This window comes from Hylobates moloch, unplaced genomic scaffold (genome assembly GCF_009828535.3).
Source record: "Hylobates moloch isolate HMO894 unplaced genomic scaffold, HMol_V3 SCAFFOLD_2, whole genome shotgun sequence".
Taxonomy (NCBI): domain Eukaryota; kingdom Metazoa; phylum Chordata; class Mammalia; order Primates; family Hylobatidae; genus Hylobates; species Hylobates moloch.
Window position 1 is genome coordinate 160,667,057 of NW_026652277.1, and position 14,848 is coordinate 160,681,904.

The window sequence follows — 14,848 nt, forward strand, 5'->3', positions numbered from 1 at the left end:
AATGAAATCCTACTAATCTATTATAAATTAGTTTTCTCTTATTTCTCTTCATACTAGTTTGTGCATTATATTGATCTTTTTGAAGTGATGTGTAGGTAGATCATATTATCCATCATTTTTATTTCAGAATCATAAAAGAAGCATTACGAACTATTTATTACCAAAAGAGAACATGATAAGATCAAGGACTGGTCTAGAAGATCATAAAGGTTTTCAATTGCAGCAAAAACCCTAGAGGGGAATGTATTAGTTCGTTTTCATGCTGCTGATAAAGACATACCCAAAATTGGGAACAAAAAGAGGTTTCGTGGGACTTACAGTTCCACATGGCTGGCGAGGCCTCAGAATCACGGCAGGAGGCCAAAGCCACTTCTTCTATGATGGTGGCAAGTGAATAATGAGAAGCAAAAGCGGAAATCCTTCAGATCCCGTGAGACTTATTCACTATCACGATAATAGCACAGGAAAGACCAGTTCCCATGAATCAATTACCTCCCCCGGGTCCTTCCCACAACACTTGAGAATTCTGGGAGATACAATTCAAGTCAAGATTTGGTGGTGACACAGCCAAACCATATCAAGAATCATCTCTCCTGTGAAGTAGGGTGGGTTCAACAATTGCATGTTTTCAATTATAGAATAGTGACATTGGCAAAAATTCCAGCATTTCCGGATCCTAGGTTCAAGATAAAAGCCAGCATCTGTCCATCTGGAGCCAGAACCAGGGAGGCAACAGGGCCCAGAATGAATCTTATGAGAAAAGGTCCTTAGCTCAGAAGGAGAGATCAAGTAATTAGTTTGTCCTTTCTAGTTTGCCAAACCAGAAGGCAGGAGATATATCATGAGCCTGTAGAAGAAGTGAAGGGCAAGAAGCCAGAGAGGCAAGTCCACTGAGGAGGGGCAGGGGTGGGGACAATTGTTGCTGGTGGTTAACAAAGTAGTTAGTTGGACAAGGAGTAAGATAAAGAATGTGGAACAGGTTTAGCCTCAGCATCATTTTAATATGTGGGTTGGGACTCCTAGATCTGTGTCCTTCTACCAAACACTGAATATTTGTTGCATGATTTCTTAAAGGTGCCATCCAGCATCTGAAAAATAAGGAATGAAGACATCTGATTTCCTCAAGTTTCTTTGCTAGTGGGCCAGAAGATGGATAAAAAATATTGAAAATTGCCAACGAATAAATCATTATTTGTATTTTGGGATACTTCGTGTTACTTTTATTTTAGTTTATATCTACTAGTGATGGAAAATCTTTTTTCAAGATTCACAGAGAACACCAACGCAGGATGAGCTATGGTAACGGTGGTCTAGTTTCCACAGTTTTCCAAATTATGAGGAAGTGAATGATTGCCAAGACCTCCTAATAGGCTCCAGACTACAGAGAGTTTGCAGAAGTAAAATAACAACAACAGCGGCAAAAATAAAAGACAGAGTGGATAATTTGAAAACATTACTTCCATAGTCTAGTTTATTTTAAATCCAAACAAAATTGAAAGCAATATTTGCTTAGGATAATGTGCAAAATGGATGCACTGTATCCAAAGAATAAAGCACTATTCTATTAGAGTGAGGAACTATATTTGGAAAAGAGTAGTGTTAAAAATAACCCTAAAGGAGGAAGTCAGAAAGGAATCAGAAAGACATTTTACACAGATCAGAAGTGAAGGGTTATCAAAGATAGAAGTCCTAAGACAGCGTATAAGTGTTCTAAAATATTTAGTCTAAGACACATTTAGACGACCTCCTACGTCAGGAGTACCCACCCTGTCACTCACCAGACCTATCATCTTAAGAAATATATGCGGTTCATGCAAAAGTAATTGTTGTTTTGCCATTACTTTTAATATAATATATGTAACATATATTTATATTTGTCTATATTTAATATGTATTCATATATACATATTTATAATGATAGATATAAAGGTAGAAAAGAGATATATTCACTTATTTGTATAAAACTAAATCTTGCTACACGTTATTTTTTAAAAATAAATACATAAAATTAAATCTTTCCAACCTGGGCTATGTTGGGGTGTAACTGGTGTACAGGACAGGCACAGCCCTGCCCTCACAAAGATAGCCGAGTGAGGGAGTCAGGCTGCTAAATGGGCAATAATAACACAGACCTGTGCTGGAGCAGTGCATGAGCTGTCACAGAATCTTGGAAGGGCACTTATTTGAGTCCTGGATAGTCAAGGGAGATTCCCAGAGGAAATGATGTCTAAGCTGAGATCCAAAGGATGAGCTGGAATTTGCTGGGGAATGAGGGTGGCAGAGGGGCAGGAAGATTATGTCCCACAGAGGTAACAACATTTAGAAAGGCCCGGAGAGGATAAGGACTCGTCAGAGAGACAGAAGTTCAATGTGACAAGATCAGTGGCATGGAGTGGAGTGGAGTGGAAGCTACCGAGGTAAATAGGAACCAGATCACAATGAGGTATCTTAAGGGTTTGTGCATCCTAAAAGCAATGGCGAGATTTTAAAGGGCTTGAGCAGGGAAGCAACGTAAGCAGGTGGAACATCATTCTGGCTACAGTGTGGAGAACGAATTAAAAGAAAGAAAACATATATATTGTTTGTATAGTAATGTATCTATTCAATCATTATATGTTGTTCACCTGCCATTTCCTATTTTCTAAATCCTACGTCTTAACTGGCCAAGGTGAACCCAACATATCACTCTCTCATAAGCATTTTTAAAAGATATGCCAGTATTTCCTGATTAACATATTGGGAAAGAGTGAAACAAGAACTATAGATAATAAGGCAAGACTTTAATTGATGGAGACTCTTGAAGTAATCAGAAAATAATTATAAATGTAAGATAAAGTGTCAGCTCACCTGATAGAGCTAGAGCCGTAAAGAATCTTGTATCTATAATATGGGTAACAAAAATTGTAATTCAAAGTCGTAAGAGCCCATTTTTAAAGGAATACTGGGAAAGCCTCATGGAGGAGGTAGAATTTTTGTCTGGGTTGTTTTTAAAGGATAAGTAAGTTTAAGAAACTGAGAATGGGAAGTAGGGTGGAAGGATCCTCTTGGAAAAGGGTCAGGAGAAGACACTATACATACAAAGTATAAGTTTTGTTTGCAGCTGGGGTCACGATGCTGGACAAGTGCAGGACCCTGACTGCCACAACTCATGGCCTCCAGAATGGAGAACAATCAAGTTTTGAAGCAGGAAGGACTTCCAGCTCTGCTCTAGGAAATCTAAGCTCGCTGTGACAGGTGGCATAGATTAAAGTCTTGAGGACTAGTGGCAGGGAGACCAGCCTGGCTTCAACAGTGCAAACACAATGTGAAAAAGGCATCAACTTGGTGGCTCGATGAATATTGGAAGGAAAGGATTTAGAGAGAATGTGAAATGAGGGAAACTACAAGGAGGGTGAGAGAGAAGAAGCCCTTCTGAATACTTGGGAATGCTAGTTGAAAATGGGCCAGTCAGCGTCATTCTCATGCAGAAACTATGGGGATCATGCCAAACCAATGCAAATGTCAGCGTAAGTATTTGCGTCTACTAGGAATGTGAGTACTAAGTTACCAGCCCTTGTAATAAACACAATTAACAGCATGGAAGCCATTAGACTGGTTCTTGGAAAAGGGCTCGTGAGAAACATTTGCTTTGAATACTTGGCTTTAGTGCTGTTAAAAAGCAGAGTGAAAGCCGGGCGTGGTGGCTCATGCCTGTAATCCTAGCACTTTGGGAGGCCAAGGCAGGCAGATCACTTGAGGTCAGGAGTTCAAGACCAGTCTGGCCAACATGGTGAGACCCCCATCTCTACTAAAAATACAAAAATTAGCCAGGTGTGGTGGCATGTACCTGTAATCCTAGCTACTTGGTAGGCTGAGGCAGGAGAATCACTTGAACCCAGGAGGCGGAGGTTGCAGTAAGCCGAGATTGTACCACTGCACTCCAGCCTAGGAGATAGGAGACAGAGTGAGACTCCATCTCAAAAAAAAAAAAAAAAAAAAAAGCAGAGCTAGAAAGCTAAGTTATTGTTATTTGGCCAGGGGCTTGTTTGTATGAAGTAATAGCAAACAATCTTAATAGTTTTAAATAGCCCTAAACAATTCTCTGATTTTGAGAAAAACTAGTGAGTACATTGTTATCTTGATGGAAATTAGCAAACAGAGCCACAAAGTTTTCTCCACTTTCTCCTCTATGGTTTCTAATAATTCTGCACCTGCTTCCCTACCTGTTACCACTGGCCAAGGAAAAGCCAAAGTAATGTGTCCATTACAGGATTCTCTTCTACATACCTAGAAGCCTTTCCGGAAAAGAGTATTCAGAGAAAAATAAAGACAAAGCAAATCATAGGGCATTACTGGCTGGGAAGTCTTGAAATTTGGTTTCCGTACTAACCTTAAGAAACTGGCAATTGAGAGACAAGTTTCTGAACAAGGTAGTAATAATAAAAATTGCCTTTTAATATTTAAGTATAGTTGCTAATATAAGGTAAATGAGGGGAGGGAAAGACTAGAAGGATTTACAGGAGGTTCTAAGAGGAAGATGTCATTGTGAATAAAATAGAAAATGAGTGGAGTTTGAGGTTTTTTTAGTGCCTAGAAAAAGAGAAAAGAAATGGTTACAAAAGGTGTTTTAGGTAAAGAGACACCATTATTTGAAGCCGGGCCATGTATGGGAATGCAGGGCTGGGGTGAGAGGTATAAAGACACAGGAGCTACCACAGAACAGAGTAGTGTTAATCCTGGTAATTCTCATCCACACCAGTACAGGTAGATAAAATTTAGAGGTGAAAGTCCACCGTATTTAACCAGAAGAAATCACTGTTAATTTCAAATGGATAGCCAATTTGAGGAGAGTCTAAAGTGGGGGGGGGGGAATGTTAATAGAAAGCAAAAGAATAATGAGATTACAAATAAAGATATGATGAAGGTGTGGGATTTGAAGGAAGAAAGCAACAAAATATGGCTGGACTTCAGAAGATAGTGAGGTATGTAGATGAAGGATCAATCTGATTTCAAAACCATGAGCAAAGGCCAGAATAGCTCGGGTGGTTTAACACCCAGTGTTTTTATTGCTTTATGAAATACAAATTGTGAAGTCTTAAAATTGTTTTGCGCGTAGCATAATGTACGGGGAGTCACCTCGGCCCACAGCCCCTCTGTCTTGTTAGATGTTGTTGTCCCATCCATGAGAAGGACAAAGCGGTGCCGTGAACACAGGGGAAGAGGAGAGACCCAGGGATGAAAGCCAGGACAGGAAAGATGAACTCAGTAATAGGAACAATGAGGAAACAGTGTGGGGAGGGAATAAACATTTATTTCCTAATACAAACCAGATGCTATAAATATATTATCTCATTCAACCTTCACCACAGCCATGAGGAGCAGATAGACAATTGAAGAAAGAGGAGGTTGAGGAACTTACCCAAGAACACAGAACTGCATTGAAGCTGAGACTCCATTCAGAACCTAGTATCACAACATTCCTCTCCTCGAGATGGGAAAAATAGCACTTGTAGGATAGAAGAAACAAGAAGTCAAAAACTGAAGATGAAAGTTATTACACAGAAAAAAAAATCATAGAAACAGGATGTTGAAAACATACTAAGCCACTAGTGTTCAACGTCAAGGGTGTTATTGGACTGTTATGGGAAACGCCTTGGACTATTGAGATAACTATTTAAGAAAAGCTAATTTTCACACACGGAGTGATCGGAAGAAACTTGTACAATCAACTGAGACATCCGATGAAAACCATAAATAATGAGAATGTCCTCTTTCCTCTGGCATAAAAATATTGCCAGATTGTGGCGACAGTTCAAAAACTTTATGAAGGAGACTCCCCCCACCCTGCCCCGGAGAAGAGTCATCCTTCCTTTTCCTTCCCCCAGCTCCTTCTCTCAGCCAGCCCTTTCTCAGCCACTCTGATTTCGGGAAATAAAAACGGCAGCAAATTCAGTATTTGCTCTTGGCATCACTTCCTCTCTTTCCAAGCCACCCCCCACATTTCCCATTCAATCTATGTATTATAATGTGTATCCCCATCTCGTGTCCTCGAGAAAGGCTTTCAAATAAAACAAGTACTACCTGTTTTGATAAAAGTATCTCCTTCAAAAGTTATTTTCTTAAATGTCATTACCTTAAGTCTACATAGGATAAATAAATCAATAAAACACAAAATGTCTCCTCCCTGGACAAAAAAATTCTGAAAATTGTTTATTTCATGAGAAATGCATGACAGATGGTATGAGTAGTGGTGAGGCGTTCAAAACAGAACAAAGTTTCCTACTGTTCTGTCAGATGTTTCCACTCTCTGTTCCATCCATTAAACGCTGACTTATTTTTCTTCCACAAATTCAGTTTGGCTTCTAAAAAAAAAATAAATAATGCTTTGGGTATTCATTTAAGATTTTCTTATACTTTTACTGGAAACCTCAATCTGAAATGTAACCTTCACAGCACAGGGATTAAGCGGCTGGAAGCATCTATAATAACTATTGCAACACATAAAAAATGATGCTTATTGTTCAAGGGAGCATTCAATTACCTATGATCACTCAGATTATTAAATTGGATGTGTAGAGTGGTACATAAGTAATATTTAAATGTTTCATGCGCCAGGCATGGTGGCTCACACCTGTAATCCTAATACTTTGGGAGGCCTAGGTGGGCGGATCACTTGAGGTCAGGAGTTCGAGACCAGCCTGGCCAACATGGTAAAATCCTGTCTCTACAAAAAATACAAAAATTAGCCAGCCATGGTGGCAGGCGCCTGTAATCCCAGCTATTCGGGAGGCTGAGGCTCGAGAATTGGTTGAACACTGGAGGTGGAGGTTTCAGTGAGCAGAGATGGAGCCCCTGCACTCCAGCCTGGGTGACAGAGCAAGATGCTGACTCAAATAAATAAATAAATAAATAAATAAATAAAGTTTCAGGAAAGAAGGTTACTATTAAAATCCCAAATGTTCAATTGGTCAGTAATGGGTTTGCTTAAACAATACCCATATTGCCTCAAGGATGGTTCTACGAAGCTTGTCTAACCCATAGTCCACGGGCCTCATGTGGCCCAAGACAGCTTTAAACTCAGCCCAACACAAACATTTCATAAACTTTCTTAAAACATTTTGAGGTTTTTTTGCAATTTTTTTTTTTTTAGCTCATAAGCTATTGTTAGTCTTAGTGTATTTTATGTGTGGCCCAAGACATTTCTTCTTCTTCCAATGTGGCTCAGAGAAGCTAAAAGATTGGACACCCCTGTTTAGGCTATATTTTGGTAAACAATGAAAGGTATTCTCATAGAGGTCCACTATACCTTATGACTGAGATAAATGATGATAAATCATTTATAATAAATCAGTGATAAATGCATGAAATGGAAGCATTTGCATGACCTCATGCACAACGTGCACACACACACAACTTTCAACAAGACATGATTCAATATGGTCATGTATGAACTTTGCCAACTCCTACATGACCCAGATGATCCATGCCTACTACATACTTCTCTCTCATGCAGTTTGTTTTGTTTACTTCCCCTTTTTTATTCTTTTGAATAAAATTTTTGGATCTAAAGGAACAATGAGCTTCTAGAAGAAAACTTGTAGAGATGTGGATGATAAAGTTTTCAACGGGCATTCCAGATGACAAGTGGATCATATTTTTATTCTTCCTGCTGAGTCAGATCCTTTATAGAATTGAGTGACTCCACTCGGAATATGCTGATTTATGATAGGAACTGAGATTTATATCACTCTATTAAAAAGACTGTAATCTCTAAAAAGAAAATAATTAGACAAGACGTTAAAAGATCCTAATTAAAAGCAAAAAAATTTTCAGCAAAACCATATCTGCTAAAAATTAAAGAAACATTTTCAAGGTTATTCTGGAAATAAATTGGCTCTACTTGGCAATCTTCACAAAATGGAAAGTACTGCCGTCTCTCCTGCCAGTTTTCTTGTGTGTAACTGACCACTGCTAAATAAGAAACGAACCCAAAACTCTATTGCTTTAATTATTTGTCTGATTGACCAGCAAACCAACATTAAAAATTATTTTATTTTTACAGAGGAGATTTGCAAAGTGGGTTGCCATCTGTAATTGTTTTTTTATAAACACAGCATTCAGTAGTATAATTGGCTAAAATATTGTTGTTGATAGAATCCTAATGGTAATTACAAACTGAAAAGAAACTAGAATATTGAAATCTGAATAATTTAAAGCAGAATTTTTAAAGTGACAGCAAAATTATTGTGCTACTTTCAAGGCACAGACTTGCCTTTTAGGTTTCTTTTCTTCAGAATTCAAATCTGTGACATGCACAGGTTAGTACTTAAGCATTAATAGATTTAACTGTTAACTTTTACAGGGGATTACCAGGGAGTGGGTTTGAGAAAAGTGGACATACAGGGATTATCTGTAAATGTCCTTGCAACTTCTCTGAAAATCTAAAATAATTGTTTTTAATGTAAGGATTATGGTTATTTAGAGAAGGAAATCTGGGAGAGGAAAAGAGCTTAGGGAGAGCTCCACGGAGCAAGCCCTGTTTGTACTGGACGGGCAGAATTAATACACAAATTAATGTGTAATAGTTACTCATTAATTGCCCTGAAGAGGAGGGGCATTCTAAGGAGAGGTAAAAACATTGAAAAGTACAAAGAGGTACAGTCCTGGCTAACCAGAAAATGTCAAACAGCTTTCACTCCTTCATTAACTGAGGTTTAGAACCATTCCTCTGTGAGATCTAAGATTTAGGGGCCGATCACCACAGCTAGGATTTTGTATCAAGTCCCCAAACTTCCTGTCAATTATACACTCAACCCTGTTCTCCCAGGGACTATCTCTCCCTGTCTAGTGGATCAAATTTTCTTCTTGACCCATGATGGCAGACACATCACACATTGGTACAGCTACTTTGACCTTGCCATTTTGACATGGGAGTATTTTGGCATACTGTTGTCCATGTTACAATTCTAATTCACGTGACGTTTAAAAGAGAAAGTCTCCCTTCCTTTCTCATGGATTCCTGAGCGTTTTGCTGGAGGAGTCTTAGTACTCATCACTTTTTGCCTTGAAGTGTTACCAACGCCTGAAAAAAAGACACAGGGCTGCAATGGAGAAGCACTCAGGGTCTGGAGTTACTGCTTATACCTGCCAGTGGTATAAGGCATGACAATAGCCATCTCAATCGGCCTTTCTGAATTGTTTCTTCATCCTTGTGATGATAGCACTTTAAGCACCAGGTTGCAGTAAGGAAGTAATGAAGTCCAGTGCCTGGAATAAAATAAGTACTTAATAAATGCTCGCTATTCTCAAGAAGTTTCTTCTTAGGAAGAAAGAGTCTGTCTTATTCATCTTGGAATCCCCCATAACCCAGTGCCTTATGCCTATTATGCTACATTCTCTTATGAAAAGATAAACAACCCTTAGAGATACCTTTCAATCACACTTGAGAATTGTACTGTATTTCTTGTCTTTCATGTACAGAAATTATGTTTTGTATTGTAGCTATATTATCATTAAAGGGCTCTCATTGTATATGTTTTGCACAAAGAAACTGAAAATCCAAGGGAGTGATTTGCTCAAGGGTATGCAAGCTAGTTATTGGGCATATTACTCCTATGAGCGACTTCCTATTTCATAACAGCTCAGCCTCCCGTCCTTGGCATAGCTTTTTCCTTCACTCATGTCTGTTTTCTCTGTTGCCTTATGGCCAAGAAACTCACCATAAGAAAACTCCAGTCACATTTGCTGAATAGAAGTAACACTGTCTAATGCTTTCATTAAGGACAAAACACATCTGCTTCTTCACTCTATGTGAAAATTGTACCTAGTTCTAAGAAGATATGATGTCACAATATGTGAAAAGCATAACAGTTTATGATAAAGGAACATCAACATTCCCTAGTGCTTTTAATGCAAAATTGTGTGCCGCTGTGTTCCATTTCTGTGATTATATATGTGCAAGCTTAATGTAACTGATATTCTTATTTGTAAACACTAGAAAATGTAAACAAAACTTGACATGTTAGTCAGAATATTGAGGTGGTTGGAATGAATGCCTTAATTTTTCTGTCATATTTTTAAATTAATAACATTTTATAACAACCTATATTGCTCTTTAGACTTAATATGAAATAGTCCTTAGAGTTGAAACAGAGTAAAAACCTGAATATGGTGGAAAGCTATATTAAGATATTTTAAAAATTATTTCTAATAAAGTTTTATAGACTTTAGGGCATGCAGCATTTGTCTAACTATTAATACATAGTAATTTCATTATTGTGGATTCCCTTTTTATATTTTAAGAAATATATGAATGGCGTGGTGTAAAAGATGTAGAATGCAAATCTCATTCCTATGTAAGCAAAGCACTGATATACGCCTAAGTTCTCCCATTTGTTTTTTGTTTTTTGTTTTTGTTTTTGTTTTTGAGACAGAGTCTCATTCTGTTGCCGAGGCTGGAGTGCAGTGGCACTGTGTTGGCTCACTGCAACCTCCTTCTCCTGGGTTCAAGCAATTCTCCTGCCTCAGCCTCCCAAGTAGCTGGGATTACAGGCGTCCACTGCCATGCCCAGCTAGTTTTTATATTTTTAGTAGAGACGGGGTTTCGCCATGTTGGCCAGGCTTGTCTTGAACTCCTGACCTCAGGTGATCCACCTGCCTCGGCCTCCCAAAGTGCTGGGATTACAGGCATGAGCCAACGTGCTCAGCCAAGTTCTTCCATTTGACCAAGGTAAATCTGTTCACATCCTCCTCTTTCCTCCTGAAAAATTACTTTCTGCCAATGTATTTATTACAAATGTTTGTTTTATGCTTGTTAATTTTCCATTTGTCTGGTACCATGCCTTTTTGTTTGACCTGCTGAGTCCTCATGTAGACATTAGGGTGGATGGGTACATAAAGATTTTTCTTGAATTTTGAGTCTTCCTTTGTTTCCTGAGGATAATATCTTTTATTAGTCTTCTGCATAAAAATTTTATCCTTTGAGCTGTGGGCAGCTTATGGAAAAAATGCCTAGGAATATGACTAAAATATTTAAAAACCGTTATATTTTAAAAGCCAACATTTTTACTTTTTATTTATATATTTATTTAATTGTAAGTTGATGGATTATAGCTATATATATATTTATGGAGAATAAAGTGATATCATGATTTATGAGTACAATGTGTAATAATTAAATAAAGCTAATATTTTAAAATGTATGAATGTCTTCTACTGAATCATGACATGCAAAATTGGTGTCCTGAAATATTATAATTTCAAAAGAATTGCTTTACTATAACTTCTTTCATAATTTGCCTACACATGCACTCCTCTGCTTGATCTTTTGTTTCTGTTATGACAAGGGAGAAGTTTTTTAAATTACGTGTCATTCACAAAGAGTCCCTTCACACAATTGACTCTTGAAAAGCAGATACCTTCAATAAGTCAGCCAAGTAAATTCCTATGAAGTCAAAAGACAGAAGTAAATGCTCCCTACCCTAGTCCTTTCTTCACATGCTTTTTTTTTTTTTTTTTGGTTCCACAAACCTCTTTCTAAAAATATGCAGGGTTTCCAAAACAATAATTGATTCTGTTATTTCTAGTACAAATTTACAGGTCTAAAATTCCTTCTAGTTTTATTCCAAAAATGAAATTCCAGGTCTCTTTAATAGTTGTTTTATATGAATTCCCTCATTCATCGATTTTCCTAACAAATTTTTATTATCTGACCAAAATGCATCAACTACAATATTGTAATCTGAAGATAAAAATATGAATAAGAAAATTTTCCCACCTTCATAAACTAATGGTGATACAGGTTTAGAATCATCAGAATGCAATATGATAAAGTGCTAACTGATGAAGAAGCACTAAGGAGAAAGAAAGAAACGATATTTGAACGAACCAAGAAAAGCCTCCCAGAAGTGTTGGGTCATAAAAATTGTGTAGGTGCTCATCAGATGAAGAGGAAGAGGATGGGCCTTCTAAGTGGCAGGAGATAAACGATAGGGCAGGCAGGTCAAAAGAAGAGTCAAGGAAAAATAGGATGTTGATAGACACTAAAGGGTCTATATACCAATGACCCTGAGGACATGGAGGATTCATAACAGATTTTCAAATACCGATTGAAATAAACACATTTAAGGTCATAAGTATCTGTATGCAATGTATATTATAATCCTTTTTTCTGGCACATAATATTAATAGGTTGTTTAATGTGACTGTTATCTTTAGATACGACTTTATTGATGTTCCAACTTTTACACAGCCAAAAATGGTCCAGAACCATTTCTTATTTAATTAATTATTCTCTCCAAGTGCCTAGTGAGTACTCACAAAATACTACACGACTATAGGAAAGCACTCTCTTCTGTAAAGAGTTTGGTTATTGGACAATCAAGATATAGCATATCTTTATGTTTATTTAATACCTCTTTGACCGTAAGCATGCCTCAATGTTTTATTTATTATTCATTTCACTAGCCTGATGTGGTCTCAGTTCTTGTTTAGGTTTCTGCTCTAAGGAATTGAATCATAAAAGTAAAGGAGAAAGCCCTGCGCAGCACAGGCTATGAAACATAGGTCAATCTTTGGGAAAATAGGTGTAGGGAACAGTGGCTTTCTGAGACATAACTTAGCAAATCAAAGGAAAAACAGACTTTTGCATTCAGCCCTGATGGGGTAACAGGACACAGATTTACCTTCTCACCACAAACAACTGGAGCATTGGGCAAAATACATGAACAACTGTCTTTAGATGTTTGGCAATGAACGCTGCATGTTTGTGATCCCTAATAAAACAGTATAAAATAAAAAGAATGGTGCATTAGTGACCTGTAGCAAGCTAATCTAACATATGCGTTGTATTAGTCTTTTTTCATGCTGCTGATAAAACCATACTGAGACTAGGTGATTTATAAAGAAAAAGTGGTTTAACGGACTCACAGTTCCACGTGGCTGGGGAAGCCTCACAATCATGGTGGAAGGCGAAAGGCACTTCTTACATAGCATCAAGCAAGACAGAATGAGAACCAAATGAAGGGGGTTTCCCATTATAAAATCATCAGATCTTGTGAGACTTATTCACTGCCATGAGAACAGTATGGGGGAAGTCACTCCCATGATTCAACGCAACACATGAGGATTGTGAAAACTACAATTCAAGATGAGATTTGGGTGGGGACACAGCCAAACCATATCATGTGTAATTTTAGTTATGGGGAAATACTTGAATAATGGAAAATTTTTTTGTAAATTTGATGAAAACTGTAAATGCAAAGGTTCAAGAAACGCAACAAATCCCAAGACAGATAAACATATACACATGAAGACACAAACATGCCAAAGCCCATCATAATTAAAATGCTGATAACAAGTGATGATGAGAAAAAAACTTTTCTTGTTGTTGTTTTTGTTTTTTTTTTATTTTTTGTTTTAAGACAGGGTCTCACTCTGTCTCCCAGACCAGAGTGCAGTGGCGTGATCTCAGCTCAGAAATCCTGTGAGTCAAAAGACATCTATAAAGTACCAAATGAAAAACACTCACGACCTAGACATATCCAGCAGAAATATCCTTTAATAGATCCTTTAAAAATAAAGAAAAAATATAAAGTTTTTTTAGACAAGCAAAAGTTGAAAAATATTTGTCACTAGCAAATCTGTACTATAGAAGTGTTAAAGGTTGTTCTTTAGGAAAATTATGTAATAAACTTAAATCTTTGCAAAGTGTTGCAATTGAAAAGTACAGAAATAGTAAATGTAAATAAACATATTTTTCTCATTTTTTGATTCCTTAAAAGATAATAGTCAGTAAAAAAATATAATCAATATATTATATGTTTTGTAATACATGTAGAAGTAAAGTCTATGCAAAAATACAGGTTGAATACCCATTGGCCAAAATGCTGGGGACCAGAAGGGTTTTGAATTTTGGATTTTTTTGAATATTGGAATATTTGAATACACATAATGAGGTATCTTGGGAATGGGACCCAAGTCTAAACACAAAATTAATCCATGTTTTATATACACCTTATGCACATATCCTGAAGGTAATTTTATGCAAAATATTTAATATTTTCGTGCATGAAACAAAGTTTGTATGCATTCAGTTGTAGAAGGCAAAGATGTCAGGTATGGAATTTTCCACTTGAAGCATCAATTTGGTGCTCAAAATGTTCTGAATTTTGGAGCGTTTCAAATTTCAGACCGAAAAGATGAAAAAGATGTATCCTGTTGTACAGTTCTTACTTTTTATAGAGGCATAATATTAACTGAATGTAGACTGAAAAGTTAATGATGCATATTGTAAACCTTAAAGCAAACACTTTTAAAAAGGGAGAGAGTAAGTCATAGCGCCAATGAAACAGACTAATAAAAAATACTTGATTTATATAATAGAAGGCAGGAAAAGAGAAAAAAGAACTCAGAACAAGTGGGTCAAAGAGAACACAAATAGTAAGACAATGAATTTCAACATAACTGTATTGATAATTACATTAAATCCAAATGGTATAAACAGTCTAATTAAAAGGCAGAGATTGTAAGACTGAATAAACAAATATGACCTACTACTTATATACTGTCTACAAGAAATTCACTTTAAATATCAAAAAATGATAAAAGTAAAAGGATGATAAAAGACGTAACATGCAAACACTGATCATAATAAAGCTGAACTGTGTCTTTTAAGATTATATGGGAATTCAAAACAAGAAATATCACCAGGGATAAAGAAGGAATTTCATGAGACTAAAGTGTTCAATTTATCAAAATACCATATCTGTTATCAGCCATAACAGACCTGAAGTCAACATTCACTAATTCTGTGATCTTAAAGCATGTGACTTCAGCTTTCTCAGACTAAGTTCCTTAATTTTATAAAATG

The 14,848-nt window shown here is 36.9% G+C and overlaps 2 long non-coding RNA genes across 2 annotated transcripts in view; both read right to left on the reverse strand.

Moving 5' to 3' along the window:
* LOC131382893 (uncharacterized) overlaps positions 1-14,848 on the reverse strand; it is a 73,164-nt gene that overhangs the window by 37,950 nt on the left and 20,366 nt on the right. The window lies entirely within an intron of this gene.
* On the reverse strand, positions 6,279-9,777 carry LOC131382892 (uncharacterized). Its single transcript, XR_009212520.1, has 3 exons — positions 9,699-9,777; positions 9,124-9,246; positions 6,279-6,341 (listed from the first exon to the last, which is right to left on the reverse strand). It is a non-coding gene; the product is annotated as an uncharacterized LOC131382892 (long non-coding RNA).